Genomic DNA, 21638 nt, shown 5'->3' on the forward strand with positions numbered 1-21638 from the left:
GGGCCAGCAGGGAGGAGATGCTATGTGAGGAGGTGCAGCACATACCCGGCATCCTGGGGATCAGAGGCTGTGGGCCAGCAGGGAGGAGATGCTATGTGAGGAGGTGCAGCACATACCCGGCATCCTGGGGATCAGATGCTGCGGGCCAGCAGGGAGGAGATGCTATGTGAGGAGGTGCAGCACATACCCGGCATCCTGGGGATCAGATGCTGCGGGCCAGCAGGGAGGAGATGCTATGGGAGGAGGTGCAGCACATACCCGGTATCCTGGGGATCAGATGCTGCGGGCCAGCAGGGAGGAGATGCTATGGAAGGAGGTGCAGCACATACCCGGTATCCTGGGGATCAGATGCTGCGGGCCAGCAGGGAGGAGATGCTATGTGAGGAGGTGCAGCACATACCCGGCATCCTGGGGATCAGAGGCTGCGGGCTAGCAGGGAGGAGATGCTATGTGAGGAGGTGCAGCACATACCCAGCATCCTGGGGATCAGATGCTACCGGCCAGCAGGGAGGAGATGCTATGTGAGGAGGTGCAGCACATACCCGGCATCCTGGGGATCAGAGGCTGCGGGCCAGCAGGGAGGAGATGCTGTGTGAGGAGGTGCAGCACATACCCGGCATCCTGGGGATCAGATGCTGCGGGCCAGCAGGGAGGAGATGCTATGGGAGGAGGTGCAGCATATACCCGGCATCCTGGGGATCAGATGCTGCGGGCCAGCAGGGAGGAGATGCTGTCTTGGAGGAAGCAGAGGTGGGTAAGCGTAGTGCCAGTGCCTGCAATGCACAGCCCCTCCGCTCCGGCTTTGCACACACACTTCGGAGGGGTGGGGTGGGGGGAGATCCTCGCAAAAGTCTAGAGCGCGCCCTGGCAGTATTTAGGGCCAGTTCACACTGGTACTTATCTGGTAAACGGATCCGTGAAAATGGATCCGATTTCCGGTTGAAGGGATCAGTTTCCGTTCCTGTTCAGTTCCCCCATAACCCGCCAACCACTAAAGTGCTGGTTAAAAGAGACTGCTTTTTAGCTAGTATGTACCACAGGATCTCTTTCTCATTGCCCCCAATGCAGCGCTTCAGCATCCTGTCTGGAAAAATCGTTGCAGCACCAATCTTGTGGTCCGTGCAGTGGAGGTGGCAGAATGGATCTTTTCGAATGGACCAATGTGAACAGATCCATAGGTTAACATTGGACCAATTCGCATCCGTTATTTGTCTTATACTTATTTAAGATGTTTGACAATTACCTCACCTACAGGATGTAAGCCCGACAAAGGCTGTAAGGCCGAAAGCTTGCTTATTCTTATTCATTTTTAGTTTAGCTCACCTAACGCCCTTGACGATTGCCAAAACACGTCTTCAGAACGTCAGTTATTTCCTTCTCTTCCGTCCTGGAGGAGAAAGTTGGTTTGTAATATAACTCTTTGCCCCGCCCCCAGCCTGTCTCCCCATCACCCCCACAATCCTCTTCACCAATGATACATACAGACTCACAACAACCACCCAATACATCGGCTGTATAATTAAACATTTGCATGCTGACACAGAAATGATCCCTCTTCCATCTGCATCGGGGAGAGTATTTACGCCGCGTTGCAATTACCTCTCCCCGGCGGGGGCGGTGAAAACCTTGAGAGTGACGACAGCGCTCGCCGGGCAGGACGCGAGTGTCGCGGTTTGTCGCTTCTCTTATTATTGCCCTTGATGGAGAGAGCTGACAGCCGACATGAGAGGGTCATTGTCATAATAGAAAGCATGAATTGAGCAGAGAGGGGTATTGTTGCCTAAGTGCTGTTTGTATCAATACGAGAGAAGAACATTAACAGCCACTTAAGTCACATCCCTGCATTATCTCTGTAATAGGGGAAGAAAGCGCCACGTTTCACAGCAGAACTCCGGCAAGGCGATTGCTTGCCTCTGCGTCACATTATGCTGGGTAGATATTAGAGCGGGCTGCAGAGGGGCCTTTTTACAAAATATGTAACATTGTTACCTGATTTTAGTTTAAGGACCACAACGGCAAAAAGAGTAAGCAGTTAAAACAAACATGAACTAAAAATTAAAAGTCAAAATAAACATACACACATCATCAGGGGTGCAGCTAAGGTTCTGGTGGCCTCAAGCAGTGGCAAAAACATGATGTGGGTGGAGCTAAATACTAGCAGTTTCTAGGCTAAATTTCACCCAGGGCAATGGAGTAAAAAGCGCCCCCCCCCCCCCCCCCAAGGTGGAGACAGGTATAGGTGCCCGCAGTATAGATTATCCAGGTCTAGCTGCCCCCAGTATAGGTAGCCAGCTATAGGTCACCCCAGTATGGGTTAAATAGGTAGGTGCCCACATATAGGTTAGATAGGTAGGTGCCCCCGTATAGGTTAGATAGGTAGGTGCCTCCAATATAGGTAGCCAGTATATTTGCCCCAGTATAGGTTAGATAGGTAGGTGCCCCATATAGGTTAGATATGTAGATGTCCCCAGTATAGATTAGATAGGTAAGTGCACGAAGTATAGGTTAGATAGGTAGGTACCCCTCAGTATAGGTTAGATAGGTAGATGCCCCCAGTATAGTTTAGATATAATGGTTTGCAAAAGTATTTGTCCCCCTTGAAGTTTTCCACATTTTGACATATTACTGCCACAAACATGAATCAATTTTATTGGAATTCCATGTGAAAGACCAATACAAAGTGGTGTACATGTGAGAAGTGGAATGAAAATCATACATGAGTCCAAACATTTAAGAAAAAAAAATAACTGCAAAGTGGGGTGTGCGTAATTATTCAGCCCCCTGAGTCAATACTTTGTAGAACCACCTTTTGCTGCATTTAACGCTGCCAGTCTTTCAGGGTATGTCTCTACCAGCTTTGCATATCTAGAGACTGAAATCATTGCCCATTCTTCTTTGCAAAACAGCTCCAGCTCAGTCAGATTAGATGGACAGTGTTTGTGAACAGCAGTTTTCAGATCTTGCCACAGATTCTCGATTGGATTTAGATCTGGACTTTGACTGGGCCATTCTAACACATAGATATGTTTTGTTTTAAACCATTCCATTGTTGCCCTGGCTTTATGTTTAGGGTCATTGTCCTGCTGGAAGGTGAACCTCCGCCCCAGTCTCAAGTCTTTTGCAGACTCCAAGAGGTTTTTTTCCAAGATTGCCCTGTATTTGGCTCCATCCATCTTCCCATCAACTCTGACCAGCTTCCCTGTCCCTGCTGAAGAGAAGCAACCCCAGAGCATGATGCTGCCACCACCAAAAAGTTCAATTTAGGTCTCATCTGACCAGAGCACCTTCTTCCACATGTTTGCTGTGTCCCCCACATGGCTTGTGGCAAACTGCAAACAGGACTTCTTATTGCTTTTCTGTTAACAATGGCTTTCTTCTTGCCACTCTTCCATAAAGGCCAACTTTGTGCAATAGTTATCCAATGGACAGACAAATAGTTGTCCTATGGACAGATTCCCCCACCCGAGCTGTAGATCTCTGCAGCTCGTCTAGAGTCACCATGGGCCTCGACTGCATTTCTGATCAGCGCTCTCCTTGTTCGGCCTGTGAGTTTAGGTGGACGGCCTTGTCTTGGTAGGTTTACGGTTGTCCCATACTCCTTCCATTTCTGAATGATCGCTTGAACTGGTGCTCCGTAGGAAGTTCAAGGCTTTGGAAATCTTTTTGTAGCCTAAGCCTGCTTTAAATTTCTCAATAACTTTATTGTTTGGTGTGTTCTTTGGACTTCATGGTGTTGTTGCTCCCAATATTCTCTTAGAAAACCTCTGAGGCCATCACAGAGCAGCTGTATTTGTACTGACATTAGATTACACACAGGTGCACTCTATTTAGTCATTAGCACTCATCAGGCAATGTCTATGGGCAACTGACTGCACTCAGACCAAAGGGGGCTGAATAATTACGCATACCCCACTTTGCAGTTATTTGTAAAAAATGTTTGGAATCATGTATGATTTTCGTTCCACTTCTCACGTGTACACCACTTTACATTGGTCTTTCACATGGAATTCCAATAAAATTGATTCATGTTTGTGGCAGTAATATGACAAAATGTGGAAAACTTCAAGGGGGCCCGAATACTTTTGCAAACCACTGTAGGTAGGTGCACGCAGTATAGGTTAGAGAGGTAGATGCCCCTCCGTATAGGTTAGGTAGGTAGATGCCGCCAGTATAAGTTAGATAGGTAGGTAGGTGCACGGCACGCAGTATAGGTTAGGTAGGTAGGTGCACGCAGTATAGATTAGGTAGGAAGGTCCACCCAGTATAGATTAGATAGGTAGGTACCCCTCAGTATAGGTTAGATAGGTAGATGCCCCCAGTATAGATTAGATAGGTAGGTGCCCCTCAGTATAGGGTAGATAGGTAGGTGCCCCTCAGTATAGGTTAAATAGGTAGGTGCCCCTCAGTATAGATTAGTTAGGAAGGTCCACCCAGTATAGATTAGATAGGTAGGTACCCCTCAGTATAGGTTAGATAGGTAGATGCCCCCAGTATAGATTAGATAGGTAGGTGCCCCTCAGTATAGGTTAGATAGGTAGATGCCCCCAGAATAGATTAGATAGGTATGTCCACGCAGCATAGATTACATAGGTAGGTCCATGCAGTATAGGTTAGATAGGTAGGTACCCATCAGTGTAGGTTAGACAGGCAGGTGTCTCCAGCATAGTGGCGGGGGGAGCGGGCAGAGCGAACTATCAACTGACCTTAGGCGATCCCGGCACACAGCCTCTATCTTCATCCTGTCCCGCCACACGTCACATTGGTAAGAGCTCCCCCTGTGATGACATGCGGTTAGGTCATCACAGGGGGCGCTGTTACCATCACCACAGATGCCGGGAGAGGATGAAGATAAGAGGATGTGTGCAGGATCGAGGCAGGCGAGTTGGAACTTCGCACCCACACTCCTGCTGCTCCGCACCACTTGCACGCCCGCCACAACAGAATGAGCCCCCCCCCCTTAGTGTGAGGCCCCAAGCGGGGGCGTGGCTCGCTTGTACGCTGGCGGCGCCGCCGCAAAGTTTGTCGGCAGATGCCCGAAGGTGCAGCAGTGCCTGCAGCACGCGGTGATATTTAACTAAGCAATCCAGCGCATGCACAGTACCATCTTCCCCCTTGGGCTCCGGCAGACATAGCCAAGCCTGACCGGGTCCACTCTACTGCACAGGTGCAAGTAGAGCAATATTTCTATAAACTTGGAGACCTACAGTATTTATAAATGAAAACTTCATAGGAAAAAAAGCAATTTTTTTGTGCATTTTATTCTTAGACATATTACATGTAAATGTACACATATTTTGCACGTTTTGTTATAGTGGTCCTTTAAAGAGAACCTGTACTGAGTAAAAATATTTAAAATAAACACATAAGGTAACTTAAAATGAACATTACATTGTTACCTTGCCATCAGTTCCTCTCAGAAGCTCACCATTTTCTTCTGACAATGATCCCTTCCAGTTCTGACAATATTTTGTCACATCTGAAATATATCAGTTGCTGTCAGTTATATATCAGTTGCTGTCAGTAAAATATCAGTTGCTGTCAGTTATAGCTGAGAGGAAAACTGATGTACCAGGTAATGCCCATGTTTCCCTATGGCTCAAGTGGGCGATGTTACAGTTTGAGGCCCGGTGCACACCAAAAACGCTAGCAGATCCGCAAAATGATTTTGAAACGCTTTTTGTTATTCTTCTATGGCGTTTTGCGGATTGCTGCAGCGGATTTCAGTATAGCAGATTTCATATATTGTTACAGTAAAGCTGTTACTGAACAGCTTCTGTAACAAAAACGCCTGGAAAACCGCTCTGAACAGGCGTTTTTCAGAGCGGTTTGCGTTTTTCCTATACTTAACATTGAGGCAGAAACGCACCCGCAATCCAAAATCTGCAGCAGCCCGGGAGTATGCGTTTCTGCAAAACGCCTCCCGCTCTGGTGTGCACCAGCCCATTGAAATACATTACCCCAGCGGATCCGCACCCGCAAGCGGATCGCAAACTGCAGCCAAACCGCTCTGGTGTGCACTAGGCCTGACTGTGTGCTGACCAGAAAGCTGTTATCGGTAATGGCCATTTTCAAAATGGAGGACGGAAAATTCCCTTGATCACATTGAACAAACAGGACGCGGGACAGGAGAAAGACACTGAGGAGTAGACTACATGGTAGGTAAGTATGACTTGTGTATGCTTATTTTGACTTTTAATTTTCAGTTCAGGTTTTCTTTAAGAAAATGCAGAGAGGCTTTATTTAGAAGCCTTGGAGCCAGTCATAGCACAATCCCAACACATTCGGCGTCTGAGCAAGCTGTATCGCTCTCAGCAGCTCCTTGAAAATACCGCCGGCGTCAGTAGCGGCTGGAAATCAGCCTTTCGCAGATGCCAGAGCACCTTGCAGACGGTGTTGTGAACACTTCCAGAAATGGCGGTGTGCGCTCTCCACTTATCTCAGTGGGGGAGAGCAAAACAGCGCCTCTCCGGATACCGGCTGCTGCATTCTCCACGCGGGGGAACAGCTGCTGTTTTATTTTGCTGTGACAATATAAATCCGAGAATAGAGAACAGGTTTAGGCGGGAGTGTGAAGGAGAGATTCTGCCGGGCTTATGGCTGTACAGCCAACAGCCTGAATCCTTATCCCGAGCAGAAAGCTGTACTTAGTCTGATCACTGCGTGGAAGCAGTGTATGGCCTCACAGGTAGGGAGTCAAGCTTAAAGAGAGTCTGAAGCGAGAATAAATCTCGCTTCAGACCTCATAGATAGCAGGGGCATGTGTGCCCCTGCTAAACCGCCGCTATCGCGCCGCTAAACGGGGGTTCTTCACCTCACAAATCCCCTCCGAGCAGCCGGGGATCTCTTCCTGGTTGGGGCAGGGCTAACCGCCGCAGCCCTGCCCCACGCGCATCTGTCAGCGCGTATCTCCGCCTCTCCCCCGCCCCTCTCAGTCTTCCTTCACTGAGAGGGGCGGGGGAGAGGCAGCGATGCGCGTCTGATAGACGCGACTGGAGGCAGGGCTGCAGCCGTTAGCCCTGCCTCCAGGAAGAGGAAATATACGACCAATTTTACGACCAACTTTTGTGGGAGTGGGTTTGGGGGTGAAGGGACCCCCGTTTAGCCGCGGGATAGCGGCGGTTTAGCAGGGGCACACATGCCCTTGCTAACTATGAGCTCTGAAGCGAGAATTATTCTCGCTTCAGAGTCTCTTTAAAAGGAAACCAAGGTGTGAAACCTTTGGAAGCTGCCTGGCAGTACAAGTTGCCTGGCAGTCATAGGCCCTGAGCAAGCATGCAGCAGATCAGAGGTCTATGACAAATCTGACAAGATTAGCTGCATGCTTGTTTCAGGTGTGTGATTTGGACCCTACTGACCAGAAAGATCAGCAGGACTGCTAATTAGCAGACAGCTAATATTGTTTAAAAGGAAATAAATATGGCAGAGTATTAGAGTATTGCCTGCGATCGCTTCGGGTATTCTCCATGCTATACAGCCGCACATTCTGTGCAGATCAGCTGTACACTATCGAATCAGTGCTGCACAGCTCACATTGCTCCTCCTCCAAGTGCTGCTGAGGAGTGAATACTGGCTCCTGTGTATTATGTCTATTTTACACATTAACCTCTTCCTCACTGATGAAATAGAGGGCAAACTTTCTCTATGTACCAAGTTCATTGTTGTAAACATAACTAACGCTAACAAAAGGTTAAAGAGACTCTAACAAAATTTTCAGCCTTATTTCTTCTATCCTATAAGTTCCTATACTTGTTCTAATGTGGTATGGATTACAGCAGCCTTTTCTAGTTGCACTCTCTCTGTAATGTATCTAATTTTTTCTTTGTCAACCCAGGGAGGAATGGGCTGCCTCTGTTGTAATGAATGCAAGTTATGCTCCCCCCACTCTCTGCTTTCAGTTTCAGCTTGCCTGATGTAGTTTGTGAGGCTGAGGGGGGGAGGGAGCTGCCTGTCACATGCTGGGAAACTGAGAGAATCCCAGACTGGAGTGCAGATAACTCATTGTGTAATAAAAACATGTGTTGGACTAGTCCATCTCCTCATGGGGGATTCTCAGGGTTTTCTTTTGTTTTCAAAAGCATTTCCTGAATGGCAAAATAGTGCTATATCAGCCAGCCTCCCTACTTACTTGCAAACTATTTTGGCAGTTAAGGTGGCCACACACAATACAATTTTTTAAATATCTGTTCAATTCAAGAATAGCAATCAATTTTTCTGACTGATTGTAGCAACTCAAAAATCTAACCAATGTACCACACACATGTTAAATTTTTCCCCAATCATGAATAAAGTAATTGAAAGCTCAGAAAAAATTGATTGGAACAGTACATCAAGTAATTGACAATCACACATCATACAATTTTTGATAAAGTTGGTCTGTAATTTCCAACATGTCCAATCTCCAAAAATTTAAAAATGGGAAATCCAATCGGATCCAATCGATCAGAAACAAAGAAAATCTTTCGATTTTTTGGGACAACCGATCGTAATTATCGAATTGGCGAAGAATTGAACCTTTCAATTTATATGGTGTGTGGCCACCTTAAGGCTTAGTTCACACCTATATCTGTACATTTACAGTCCAGCCTTGATAGTTTATCAGTTTCACCTGACAGTATTGGAACTGTACACCTTTTATGTGTAAACACACTCATAGAAAACTCATACAAAACTGACAGGACTGGACTGTACTGGAAATGTACACCTTTTATGTGTGAACCAAGACATAGAAAACTCATACAAAACTGACAGGAAAGGATTGGACCTGAAAAGTACAAAACTGATGCTGTCAAAAACTGACAGAATAAGACCGGACACCTTTTATGTGTGAACCAAGCCTTACACTTAGCAACTGCTGTTCAGGAAATACTTTTGAAAACAAAGAAAACTGAGAATCCCTCATGAGGAGATGGACTAGTCCAAAACCTGTCAGTTCTGTCAGATTTTAAAGCGGATCCGAGATGAAAACTAACTTGTCTATATATCTTATCTAAAGTTTAGATCGTTTACACAGCAAATCTAGCTGCAAACAGCTCAACAGCTTCATGTTTATTTATTCCTGTGATACGACAGCGGCCATATTTTGTTTGTCACATTACACACAGGCAACCTGCAATTGCATCTCCAGCCCTCAGCTCCCTCCCCTCTCCTGCTCCCTCCTCCCCTCTGCCTCTGAAATCTCTGGCTAGTAACGTCCTCCTCCTGCCCAGACTGAGCTCCCATAAGCCCTTGCTACATGGAGTGCACTATGAGCTGTGGGCGAGGCTTGTTTAGTTTATAGGGAATTAGAGTATTAAAACATAAAAAAAAAGGATTTGGCTTGAGGAATGCCCTATAACCTATATACTGTAAAAGGAACACAATAATGCAATGAGTAAAAGTTTATCTCGGATCCACTTTAACTGCTTACTTTTTTCGCTGTAGTGGTCCTTCAACCAAGCTGCCTCTCATCAGATACTGTAAGTGTCCGGCAGTGCCATTTAGTGACCAGAGGAACCGCAGTCTGCACATCTCCTGTACACAGAGAATGAATAGTAATAATCGCTTGCCCTTGTGTGGCTCCTCCCCTGGTTCTGTAGTGAGCGCAGCGGAGCAGAAATAGGCCTCATTTCACATGGCTGCGTCCGTCGCAGTCACTCGTAGCGATGGAGGCACGCATGCTGATGGCCCCACGCTGTGCATCATTACTGAGGACACATTAATAGTCCGTATAACGCGCGGCAGAAGAAACGCATTATAGCTGCAGAAATGATTCCCAGGATTGGAAGGTCAGTTCCTGAGAGGCCGGGGGAAACGAAAATTAATTTCCATATCACTGATAATTTTCAAAATCCCATCATTAAAGGCAGGACGCACGCTGGTTATCACCCACCGCTACGGCTGCTAAAAATAGACGGCTTACTTTACAGATTGCCGCGGCCAATTTTAATATTATTAACATAAATGCATTTCTTTATGGCGGGAGACTAAACAATGCACTGATTTATAGTTAAAGCGAACCTATATGGAAAAAAGAAAAAGATGATGTTGAGCTTACCGTCAGGCACGCTGATCCCGGGCTAGCGGAGAAGAGGATGCAGAGCTTACCATCGCCGTACAGATCGCAGGCTAGCGGAGAATGCTGAGCTTACCGTCACCGGAATCTGCCATCTTGCATAATAATGTAATATCCCGTTAAGTCTGTGAGCACACTTTCATTTTTAGGGTACACAGTTTTCTATCAGTGTATCTGGCATACAGAAGTTCCCTGCTATATAAATCAAACCTTACCTGAGGCTCAAAGGACAGCTCATTGCAACTCAGTTCAACGACTAAAGGCCACAGGAGAAAATTAAAATAAACCCATTAACCCTTTGAAATCCTGGAAAAAAAAATGTTTGCTGTGGGGTGGCCAGTCTACCGCAGTAGAGGGAAACTTTGAACATATTTATCTTTTCTGGCAAAAGGAGAAAATGACATGTAGCAGAGGTAATGTGCCTGTATGAATAGGTGCACAGCTGCAGCCAGGGCTGCCATCAGACATTTTGGGGCCCCTCACACATCATCAGGCCTGGGCACCCCCCTCCCATTGGTTGCTGTGCCCGCCCACTAGCCACCCCACCCACGTGTCCGTGCGTGAAGTGCACTCCGACACTGAAGAAAGTGGCATGCACAGCATGATGCGGCAAAAAAGTGGGCGTGCCCATGCATGTTGTGGGTGGAGCCAAATACTAGCAAAATACAGGTAGTCCACGGTTAACAAAGGAGATAGGGACTTGTAGGTCCGTTTTTACCCTTTATCCGTTCTCTTTTGTCCCCCTCTATTCTACCTGTGCCTCTTTTGTCCCCCTCTGTCTCACCTCAGTTTGTGCCTCTTTTGTGTCCCTCTGTGTGACCTCATGTTCCCATCATCATTTCTCCCCGTGCCTCTTATGTCCACCTCTGTTCCCCTTCTGCCTCTTATCCCCCTGTGTTACCTCTTTCTGTCTCAGCTCGTGCCCTGGTATAGGTAGACTGGTATGGGTGGTGCACCAGTATAGGTTAGCCAGGTACAGATGCCCCAGTATAGGTAGCCAGGTATGGGTGGTGCCCCAGTATAGGTAGCCATGTATAGGTGGTGCCCCAGTATAGGTAGTCAGGTATGGGTGGTGCCCCAGTATAGGTAGCCATGTATAGGTGGTGCCCCAGTATAGGTAGCCATGTATAGGTAGGCAGGTATGGGTGGTGCTCCAGTATAGGTTGCCAAGTATAGGTGGTGCCCCAGTATAGGAAGCCAGGTATAGGTGGTGCCCCAGTATAGGTAGCCAGGTATAGGTGGTGGCCCCAGTATAGGTAGCCAGGTGTAGGTGGTGGCCCAGTATAGGTAGCCTGTAGCCAGATAGAGGTGGTGCCCCAGTAAAGAAAGTCCGCTGTAGCGGACTCACTCATCTACTCCCCACATTCAAGCGCTGATGTCACTCTTCTCTCAGTGCTGGAACCCGATGCGCTGGTTAGTGAGCCACAGCCCCACAGCCAGCACATGTGGTCCTTCCAGCACTTTGGGGGAGCCCAGGGCCCCCAGAATTCCTGGGCCCCTCACTGCAGTGTCAGTAGTTCCCCCCTGATAGCTGCAGCAAGCATGGCTACAAAATAGATTTTTCAATTTAAAAAGTCTTTCTTAGGCCTCTTGCACACTGCAAGTGATTCCGATTCAGATTCCGCTTTTTAATCAGTTTTTACATCCGATTCAGATTCCGATTTGCAGTGTGCAGGGAGCAAGCTGCAAATCGGAATCTGAATCGGATGTAAAAACTGATTAAAAAGCGGAATCTGAATCGGAATCACTTGCAGTGTGCAAGAGGCCTAAATCAATACTTATAATTTACTCCAATGAATATATCTGCTAATAGAATTTGTCTGGTTTCATTTTGGGTTAAAGGGAATCTGAAGTGAGAATTTATAATATGATTTGTATGTGTAGTATTGCTAAGAAATAAAGCATTATTAGCACAGATATGAGTCTCATATTGTTTCCAGTACAGGAAGAATTAAGAAACTTCAGTTATCTATGCAAAGGAGCTTCTTTGAGCTCTGCGACTTTATAACGTCGTGGACAACACTGTCTTTTGAAGCACTTATCTCAACTTATGGTTTTTCTGCAGAGAAAAGTTCAAACGTTCATTAGCCTGCTCTGTGAAATAATTTAAAATGCTGAGTGTATTGTGGAAATTGCAATTATTAGAGAATGATGCAATGTTATTTAAAAAAAAAGCTATATACCTGAAAATAAAAATATGACACATTAATTATCCATATTACACAACCAATTCATTATATCATGAGTTTTTTTTTTCATCGCTTCAGTGTCACTTTAAAGGACAACCATTGTCAAAATTTCTAATATTCAAAATACGTGTATTAGTTGTTCATTTGTCCCAGAGCAAAATGCACTATGAATTTCTTTTTTCTATGTTGCTGTCACAGTAGCTATACAAAATCTGACAAGGGCGACTTAAAGGATACCACAACCGAAGGGTCATGTGACACTTGGTGTAATGGAGCGCACATGCAGCACAGAGGGGACAGCGTGCTTCTGAGCCTCGCATTATGCGCCGGCCAGAAGTGAAGGGGGAAGGACATACTGTGCGCACAGGGCGCAGTATGATTGTAAGCTCGCAAGGGCAGGGCTCTCACCCTTTTGTGTCATGGAATGTTATTAATTCATTTGCTTGCACACTGTTAGAAATTTATACATTTTAGTCATCCTGTTAAATCAAATTGTAATCAGCAGTGCTGTATCTTGTATCAGTGTTCATATTTTCATGTATATCATTGTCTGTATCCCTTGTTTGTTTTCTTACATTGTACAGCGCCACGGAATATTTTGGAGCTTTATAAATACATAAATAATAATAATAATAATAATAAATCGGTGGGAACATGACAGTAAACACCTAATCTGCTCTTTGTTTCATTGTTCTCTGTTTAATCTGACTTCTCACCTCTGATAAGAATCCCTAACTGAGCACTCACTCTGGCTTTGCTACGGAATGATTATAGCTGAGTCTGTCTTCTGTGGTGTCTTTTCAAGCCCAAGCCTGCCCCCTTGTGGCTCTCCTATAATGACTCAGCTAAAATTATTCCCTGCAAAGCCAGACTGAATGCTCAGTCCGGGATTCTTATCATAGCTGGTAACAGACACTTTTAGCAGTGAGGATGAAACAGAGAGCATGGTAAGTGTTTTCTCTAATGTTCTTACTGATATATATGGTAAAATACACAAGGGTGCTTCGTCTCTGGTTACCTTTAAAGATTTTTTCTAGAAAGGACCTTTACAACCATACTGGAAAGCTGGAGTCTGCTTCTGTGCACACTATTCTGGCAGTTGGAGAGTGCCATTGCCATTCTACAAGTGCTTTTGAAAATAAAGAAATAAAAGAATTCCCCATAAGGAGATGGTTTAGTTCAAACTAACTGTAAGATCGGTCACATTTCTCCTTGCAACTTTATATGACAGGAATGTAGGAAAAATGTATCTTTCGTGCATTTTACTATGGGACAAATGTACAACTAATACATGTCGATTTTAAATTTTACAATTTTTTTGCGATTGTGGTCCTTTAAGTTGGACTTCAACATGCAACAGACGTTTCTTTTTATTGGTTTGTACATATTAGGGATGCACCCTACAAACGAGGAAGGAGTTTGCATAAACAGGAAGTGGCCATAAATTCCAATTACCGGTAGCTACTCATTTCTGCACTGCAATGTGACAAATGTTAATTTGGATTCCTGTGTATTTTCCAGTCCTCAGTTTTTCTAGAGAAAGATGTACCATATATACTCGAATACAAGTTGACCTTGTGTATAAGTCGACTCCAATATTCAACCCTTTTAAGCTGGATTTTTTATTGACTCAAGTATAAGTCTACCCAGCAAAGTTAATGGCTGCACTTGGGGCTCAGGAGGGGTTAATGATTGTACTGCATACAGTATTGCAGCCATTAACCCCTCCTGTCCCTTAAGTGCAGCCAATACCTCCTCCAGGCACCAAGTGCTGCAATTATTCACCCCCTTTCATGCAGCCCAGTATCCCCCCCTCTCCTTGTTAATTGTTGTGGCCAGGACTTTCAGACCTGTGTTTACTTGTCATTTCCTTTCCTCAAAGTATCGCTTACCACAGGGTAAACTGCTGCAAATGGGAATGTCACTATTAGTACACACATTACTCAGTGTTGCCAGTGACTCGTATATAAGTCGACCCCTATATTTTTATGAAGTGAATCAAGACCTAAATTTCTAGACTTATACTCTAGTATATACAGTACTTTAAAGACCTCAGCAATAGGCACAATAAAGGTATTTGAGCTTTCTTAAATTTGACAGACATACAATAGTTCTGTTATGCAGGAAAGAGGTGAAATGTGCAGAGAATGAATATGGTTCCCGTATGGTGAACCTTAAGTGAAAATAAATTGCTGACAAACAATTATACCTATCCTCCTACTCCTAAAAATTACTTTTACATACCTAACAGTTTTATGTTATTTTAAACTTAAAGGGGAACTGAAGAGAGAGGTATATCGGAGGCTGTCATGTTTATTTCCTTTTAATCAATACCAGTTGCCTGGCAGCCCTGCTGGTCTATTTCTCTGCAGTAGTATCTGATTAAAACCAGAAACAAGCATGCAGCTAGTCGTCAGATCTGACTTATAAGTCTGAACCACTGAAACACCTGATCTGCTGCATGCTTGTTCAGGGGCTATGGCTAATAGTATTAGAGGCAGAGGATCAGCAGGGCTGCCAGGCAACTGGTATTGTCTAAAAGGAAATAAACATGACAGCCTCCATATACCTCTCTCTTCAGTTCCCCTTTAATTCACATCCATATTCTTTTGTCATGCCATGCCTGGCTATGGGGATTCAAATGCATCTTTTTCCTTTTTTTTTGCTCGCATGCAATTTGGATGCAGCCTATTGATTTCAATGGGCTGCGATTCAGTATCTGAAATAAGTGGGAAAAAGGCTGGGATTCGCAGGTAGTGGTAATAGGCCCTAATTGTTTTGTATCTGCTCAATTACAAAGTCTGTTCCGTGTCCAAGAAAGCTAAAATATACAAACTATTGGTCTCTTTTTTTTATCTGTCTGCAGCGCTCAGAAGCCCAGTTCTCTGCCAGGAAAGTGTTTTATGGCTGTAAGTTATTTGCATGCTTGACACTACATACACATAACTATCTGATCATGTCACATCAGGTACACTTGAATGACACAAAGATTACATGAAAGTTACTAGAGATGCTTGTGGAGATACTAATTAAACCAGCCAGTGGGCAAACTGTTCCCGGTTCAGCAATGTAGTGAACGTATGAGAAGCCTCCTTTTGTGTCACCAACCCCTCCCTCTAGATCATACATGTCAAACCCTGGCCCGCGGGCCAAATTTGGCCCTTGGAGCCATTAAATTCGGCCCTTAAGTGGTTCCCTCACTTTGCATTATGTTTGGCCCTCTCTAAACCACCAGGGAAGCTATATTGGAGGTGAAGCCCTAGAACACCAGGGAAGCCATATGGAGTAGGTAGAGGGAAGCACTAAACACTAGGGAACTGTATAGGGGAGGGTGGGGGTCTCTAGACACCAGGGAACTGCATAGAGATTGGAAGGAGGCCATTGGACACCATTGAACTCTATAAGGGAGGAAGGTGGCCAGTAGACATTGAGGTTGGCCCGTGACTTGGTCCCAGTGTACAACTTTGTATCTGAGTTTGACACCCCTGCTCTAGATTGTAAGCCTTTGGCAGGGCCCTCTCCTCTTGTGTATCATACATGACTGTGTGCACTTTACCCAGAATTATCGGAACTTGTATTTTTACCACTAGCAATCCAGTGTATGATCTGGCATTGTACTACTATCTGCACTGTGTTGTGTATCTTATTGCCAATACCTGTATTGTTGTATCTATTGTCTATTACCTGTATTGTGCTGTCACCCCAGTTATCATTGTCTGTAATCCTATTTATTGTACAGCGCTGCGTAATATGTTGGCGCTATATAAATCCAATAAATAATAATAATAATAAGCCTCAAACAAATTCCTTTCCCCTCCCACATTCTAAAATAAGAGATGAGCTTAATCCATTAGCAGCTTCAATACAGTTATTTCGTTTGAGATGAGTGCTCTGCTTTTGACTTCAGTCAGCAGACCTCGTGCTGTAAAGTCATAGAATGCTTTGACGTCTCTCTGCTAGCAGAAAATATAGAAACTGAAAACAGAAGTGCTCTGCTACTGTCTCACACTGCCCCTAGTAATAAAAGGCCACACATTACAACAGTACTAATTAGAGGCTGCAAAATGTAATAAAATGTAAAATACATGTGTAAACATACTTATAAGAGACACATTTCTTCCAGATTAAAATAAACTATAAATTACTTTTCTCCTATGTTCCTGTCACTTACAGTAGACAAAAATCATAGTAAAGCCAGGTTTTGGACTAGCCCATCTCCTCATGGGGAATTCTCGTGTTTTTTCTTTATTTTAAAAAGCACTTACTGAACAACATTTGATCAGTCCAACTGCCAAAACAATGTGCAGCAAGTAGGGAGGCTGACAGGCATCTTTATATGGATTTTTTCCATGAATTGATTTTGTAAAGATTAATGGTGTGTACACACTTGAAAGATAAATGAAAGATATCAGACCAATTTTACCCCCTTCCATGTAGTATGAGAGCCATACTCTACACAGTCTATTCTATGGAGCTGAACTCCCCATCAGATAAAATCTTTGCAGGATGCTGCACTCAAAGATGCCCGTACACACTCAAAAGATCATTATCTGCAAAAGATCTGTTCCTGCAAAAGATCCATTCCTGCAAAATGCATTCATAGTCTATGAGATCTGCAGATCCTCATACACACTTGGTTTAACAGACAATCATCTGCAGATCAGATCCACCAGGATGGATTTTCAGATCTGCAGATGATTGCCAGATATGCAGATGAAGTCTGTTAAACCAAGTGTGTATGATGATCTGCAGATCTCATAGACTATGAATGCATTTTGCAGGAATGGATTTTTTGCAGGAACAGATCTTTTGCAGATAATGATCTTTTGAATGTGTACGGGCATCTTTGTGTGCAGCATCTTGCAAAGATTTTATCTGATGGGGAGTTCAGCTCCATAGAATAGACTGTGTAGAGTATGGCTCCCATACTACATGGAAGGGGGTAAAATTGGTCTGTGATCTTGCATTTTCCAAAGACTTTTATCTCAAGTGTGTATGAAGCATAAGGAAATACTGAGAACCACCCCGAGGAGATGGATTAGTCCAAAGTTTGTCAGATCCGACAGCTTTTTATTACTGTAAGTGACAAGAATATAAGATAATTAATTTATATTGCCTTACACTCTGGAAGAAACTTATAAGTAGGTATACATGTATATTTTAAATCTTATAACTTTTCATTATAGTGGCCCTTTAACAATTTATCATTCAATTTATTAGAAGTTTGCAAGTGCTCCAGGCCAATTTATTTGAGCACATTTTTTTTTTCTTATTAAAAAGTTTTCGTGATTGTGCGCCTGAAAGAGGAACTGTAGTGAAAATAACGTAATGAATGAAATTGATTTCTAAATACAAGAGAAAAAAAGGTATACTTAGCCGGGAGACAAAATAGTGAACAACAGGAGTGATGGAGAGACTTGCAGGTCCCCTCCCTCTGGCGACCCTACTAGTCCGGACTCTCCTCTCCTTGAGAAAGCGGGATTGCGTCCGCGCAACTAGTAGCGTCGCCAAAGGGGACCTGCAGTCTCTCCATCACTTCTGTTGTTCACCTATTTTGTCTCCTGGCTAATTATACCTTTTTTCTTTTCTACGCATTTGGGCTGCTGCACTGTCAAGGTATATGGAGGCTGCCATGTTTATTTCCTTTTAAGCAATACCAGTTGCCTGGCAGCCCTGCTGATCCTCTGCCTCTAATACTATTAGCCATAGCCCCTGAAAGAGACTCTGAAGCGAGAATAAATCTCGCTTCAGAGCTCATAGTTAGCAGGGGCATGTGTGCCCCTGCTAAACCGCCGCTATCCCACGGCTAAACGGGGGTCCCTGACCCCCCGAAATCCCCTCCGAGCAGTGGGGGTCTCTTCCGGATTGAAGCAGGGCTAACCGCCGCAGCCCTGCCCTACGCGCGTCTGTCAGCACGTATCTCTGCGTATCTCCGCCTCTCCCAGTCTTCCTTCACTGAGAGGGGCGGGGGAGGGGTGGCGATGCGCCGCTGATAGACGCGACTGGAGGCAGGGCTGCAGCCGTTAGCCCTGCCTCTAGGAGCAGCAAAATCTATGACCAATTTGGTCGTTGATTTTGCGGGGGGGGAGGGGGGGGGTTGGGGGTGAAGGGACCCCCGTTTAGCCGCGGGATAGCGGCTAACTATGAGCTCTGAAGATTATTCTCGCTTCAGTGTCTCTTGAACAAGCATGCAGCAGATCAGGGGTTTCAGACTTTAAAGTCAGATCTGACAAGACTAGCTGCATGCTTGTTTCTGGTGTTATTCAGATACTACTGCAGAGAAATATACCAGCAGGGCTGCCAGGCAACTGGTATTGATTAAAAGGAAATAAATATGGCAGCCTCCGTATACCTCTTACTTCAGTTCCCCTTTAAGGTCATATAGGTCATCTTTTCAGGATTATGGTTTCATTATCTTGCCAGCAGTTATTTCCACAGCAGTGGAACTATTTATGCACATAGGTTTTTCACCATCCAACTTTGCACCAAGTTGCTTTGCTTTAACGTTGTTTGTATATATACTAATTGCACCTTTGCTATGCATTACAATAATTATTGTTTCACAATTTTATGAGACACAATTTTGCACTTTATAAGTAATACTGAACCCGGGTTCAAACAGACTGAGGGCTCTATTCAGAAGCCCTCAGTACTGACCATTTTTGATATCTTGGGGGCAACGCGTTGGCGTAGTGGTTAGCGCTCGTGCCTTGCAACGCTGGGTCCCCGATTCAAATCCCAGCCAGGTCAACATCTGCAAGGAGTCTGTATGTTCTCCCCGTGTCTGTGCGGGTTTCCTCCGGGGACTCCGGTTTTCTCTAACATCCCAAAAGCATACAGATAAGTTAATTGGCTTTCCCCTAAATTGGCCCTAGACTAGAATATACAGTACATGCATTACACAATACATACATAGACATATGACTATGGTACGGATTACATTGTGAGCTCCTTTGAGGGACAGTTAGTGACATGACAATATACTCTGTACAGCGCTGCAGAAGATGTTGGCGCTATATAAATATGAAATAATATCTTACTTATATGTTATGGCTGGAGAGTATTCTGGTTAAGGGCTCTGCCTCTGACACAGGAGACCTGGGTTCGAATCTCGGCTCTGCCTGTTCAGTAAGCCAGCACCTATTCAGTAGGAGACCTTGGGCAAGTCTCCCTAACACAGCTACTGCCTATAGAGCGCGCCCTAGTGGCTGCAGCTCTGGCGCTTTGAGTCCGCCTGGAGAAAAGCGCGATATAAATGTTATTGGTCTGTCTATTTCTCATAGTTAAATAAGATGGAGACATTTTATGGGATGTTTTCCTTGTTTTTATGGTTTTGGGGTTCTACCCCCTCATTTGTATAGCTTACCAACTGGTGGATCATTGTTCAATAAAGATCTTTTTTGTATATTATATATAGCAGTGATGGCTAACCTTGACACTCCAGCTGTGACAAAACTACAAATCCCATCATGCCTCTGCCTCCCCGTGCTATGCTTAGAGCTGTCAGAGTATTGCAATGCCTCATGGGACTTGTAGTTCCACCACAGCTGCAGTGCCAAGGTTAGCCATCACTGATATATAGTATGGATTGGTGCTTGTTACAGGTTTTCTTTTCTGGGCTTGGGTATTAATTGTTATTGACCTTAGCACATTCCAATCGTCCTCGTTTTCTATTTGCAAGGGTGCGGATATCCTGTGCGATGCTATTATATGTCACTACAGCACTTCTTAAAAGGACAACTGAAGCGAGAGGTATATGGAGGCTGCCTTATTAATCTCCTTTTAAGCAATTCCAGTTACCTGGCTGTCCTGCTGCCCCTCTGCCTTTAATACTTTTAGCCCCTGAACAAGCGTGCAGCAGGTCGCGGGTTTCTAACATTATTGTCAGACCTGACAAGATTAGCTGCATGCTTATTTCTGGTGTTATTCAGACACTACTGCAGCCAAATAGATCAGCAGGACTGCCAGGCAACTGGTATTGGTTAAAAGAAAATAAATATGGCAGCCTCAATATTCTTCTCCCTAGTTGTCCTTTAGCATATTTCCAGTTAAAAATGCAGCCCCTCAAACCCAGTGGCTGCCGGCGGCTCACCCAGACGCAGGCTACTTGCCCAGCAGCCACTGGGTTTGTTTAGTTCCGTTTCACAGATTCGGAATTTTCTTGCTGGATGGGAATTCGCTCTCACCTGTAGTGAGCAACCCCTCAGAAATCACTGAACACCAACACAATTTAAAGAAAAGATCTCTGATTTTAATAGTTTTTGTTCATTAAAAAAAGTTTAAACCTGCATAGCAATCATTTCAAAAATAATTATTTAATGTTCCATAATTAAACTGTACACTGCCTAGTTTGTTTTTTTTTGTATTTTTTTGTTTTTGTTGAGACGTCAAAGCTCAATGGTTTTTGTTAAGTATTCCAGTGCAATGGGTTCCGGGGTGACCAGAGTTCTCCATTCTCGGCATCTCCTAGGTGGGTGGTGAGTGGGCGAGCGGCGTGGTGAACCGTTGGGCATGGTGACGGTCTGTGTGTGTAGGTGGGTGGGCGTGTCTTCTGCACTGGGCGGAGCAAGGCCTGCTCCTGGCGGCGGGTTAGTCTCAGAGGCGTTCAATGTCCCGATATTTCTTTCGTAGAATTGACACCTGATCCTTGAACAGCACCGGGTCCAGCCTCATCTGTGAGTGGATGAGCGGCATATAGCCAAACCAGCTGGCAAACGTATTCATACAAGTCTGTCTCTGGGTGAAGTGGTCGGGGTCGGCCCACCGAGAAGCCCTGGAGGTCTGCAAAGGACAAGGCGAAAATAAAATATAAATTTTTAAAGGACACCTGAGGCGAAAATAAACTAATGACAAACAATTGTATCAATCATCCTTCTCCTAAAAATGACTTTTTAAGATATTCCACAGTTTTATTTTGTTTAAATCTACTTTTTAAGTTTTAACTGTTTTATTGTTTTTGCTCAATGATACTTTCATTGATGTATGCCAGAGTAAAATCTATGAACTATTCACCCTTTTTTTTCCTCTTTCCAGCTCTCAGAAGCCATTTTCTGCTTGGAAAGTGTTTTGTAGTTGGAATTTCTAATCAGTGAGGGTCACACTGTAGTCACTTCCTGTCTGAGTCAGGACTGAGTCAGCCACTTACATACCTGATATTTAACTCTTTCAGGCAGAGAAAGAAAAAAAGGAACACGGCATAATTATTTGTGTGTTGGGCACTGTACATACACGTCTATCTCATCATGTCACATGTCACTTCGGGTATCCTTTAAATCTGAACATCAGGGAAAACAGTTTTGGATGGTGTGGAAAGGTGTCAATTGTAAGCACAAGAGGCAGATTTTGCCTCCATAGTTTAAATATGAACTTTGCTGAAATTGGGGACAGGAAATGAGGGT

The sequence above is a fragment of the Hyperolius riggenbachi genome, chromosome 5 (assembly GCF_040937935.1).
Source record: "Hyperolius riggenbachi isolate aHypRig1 chromosome 5, aHypRig1.pri, whole genome shotgun sequence".
Taxonomy (NCBI): Eukaryota; Metazoa; Chordata; class Amphibia; order Anura; family Hyperoliidae; genus Hyperolius; species Hyperolius riggenbachi.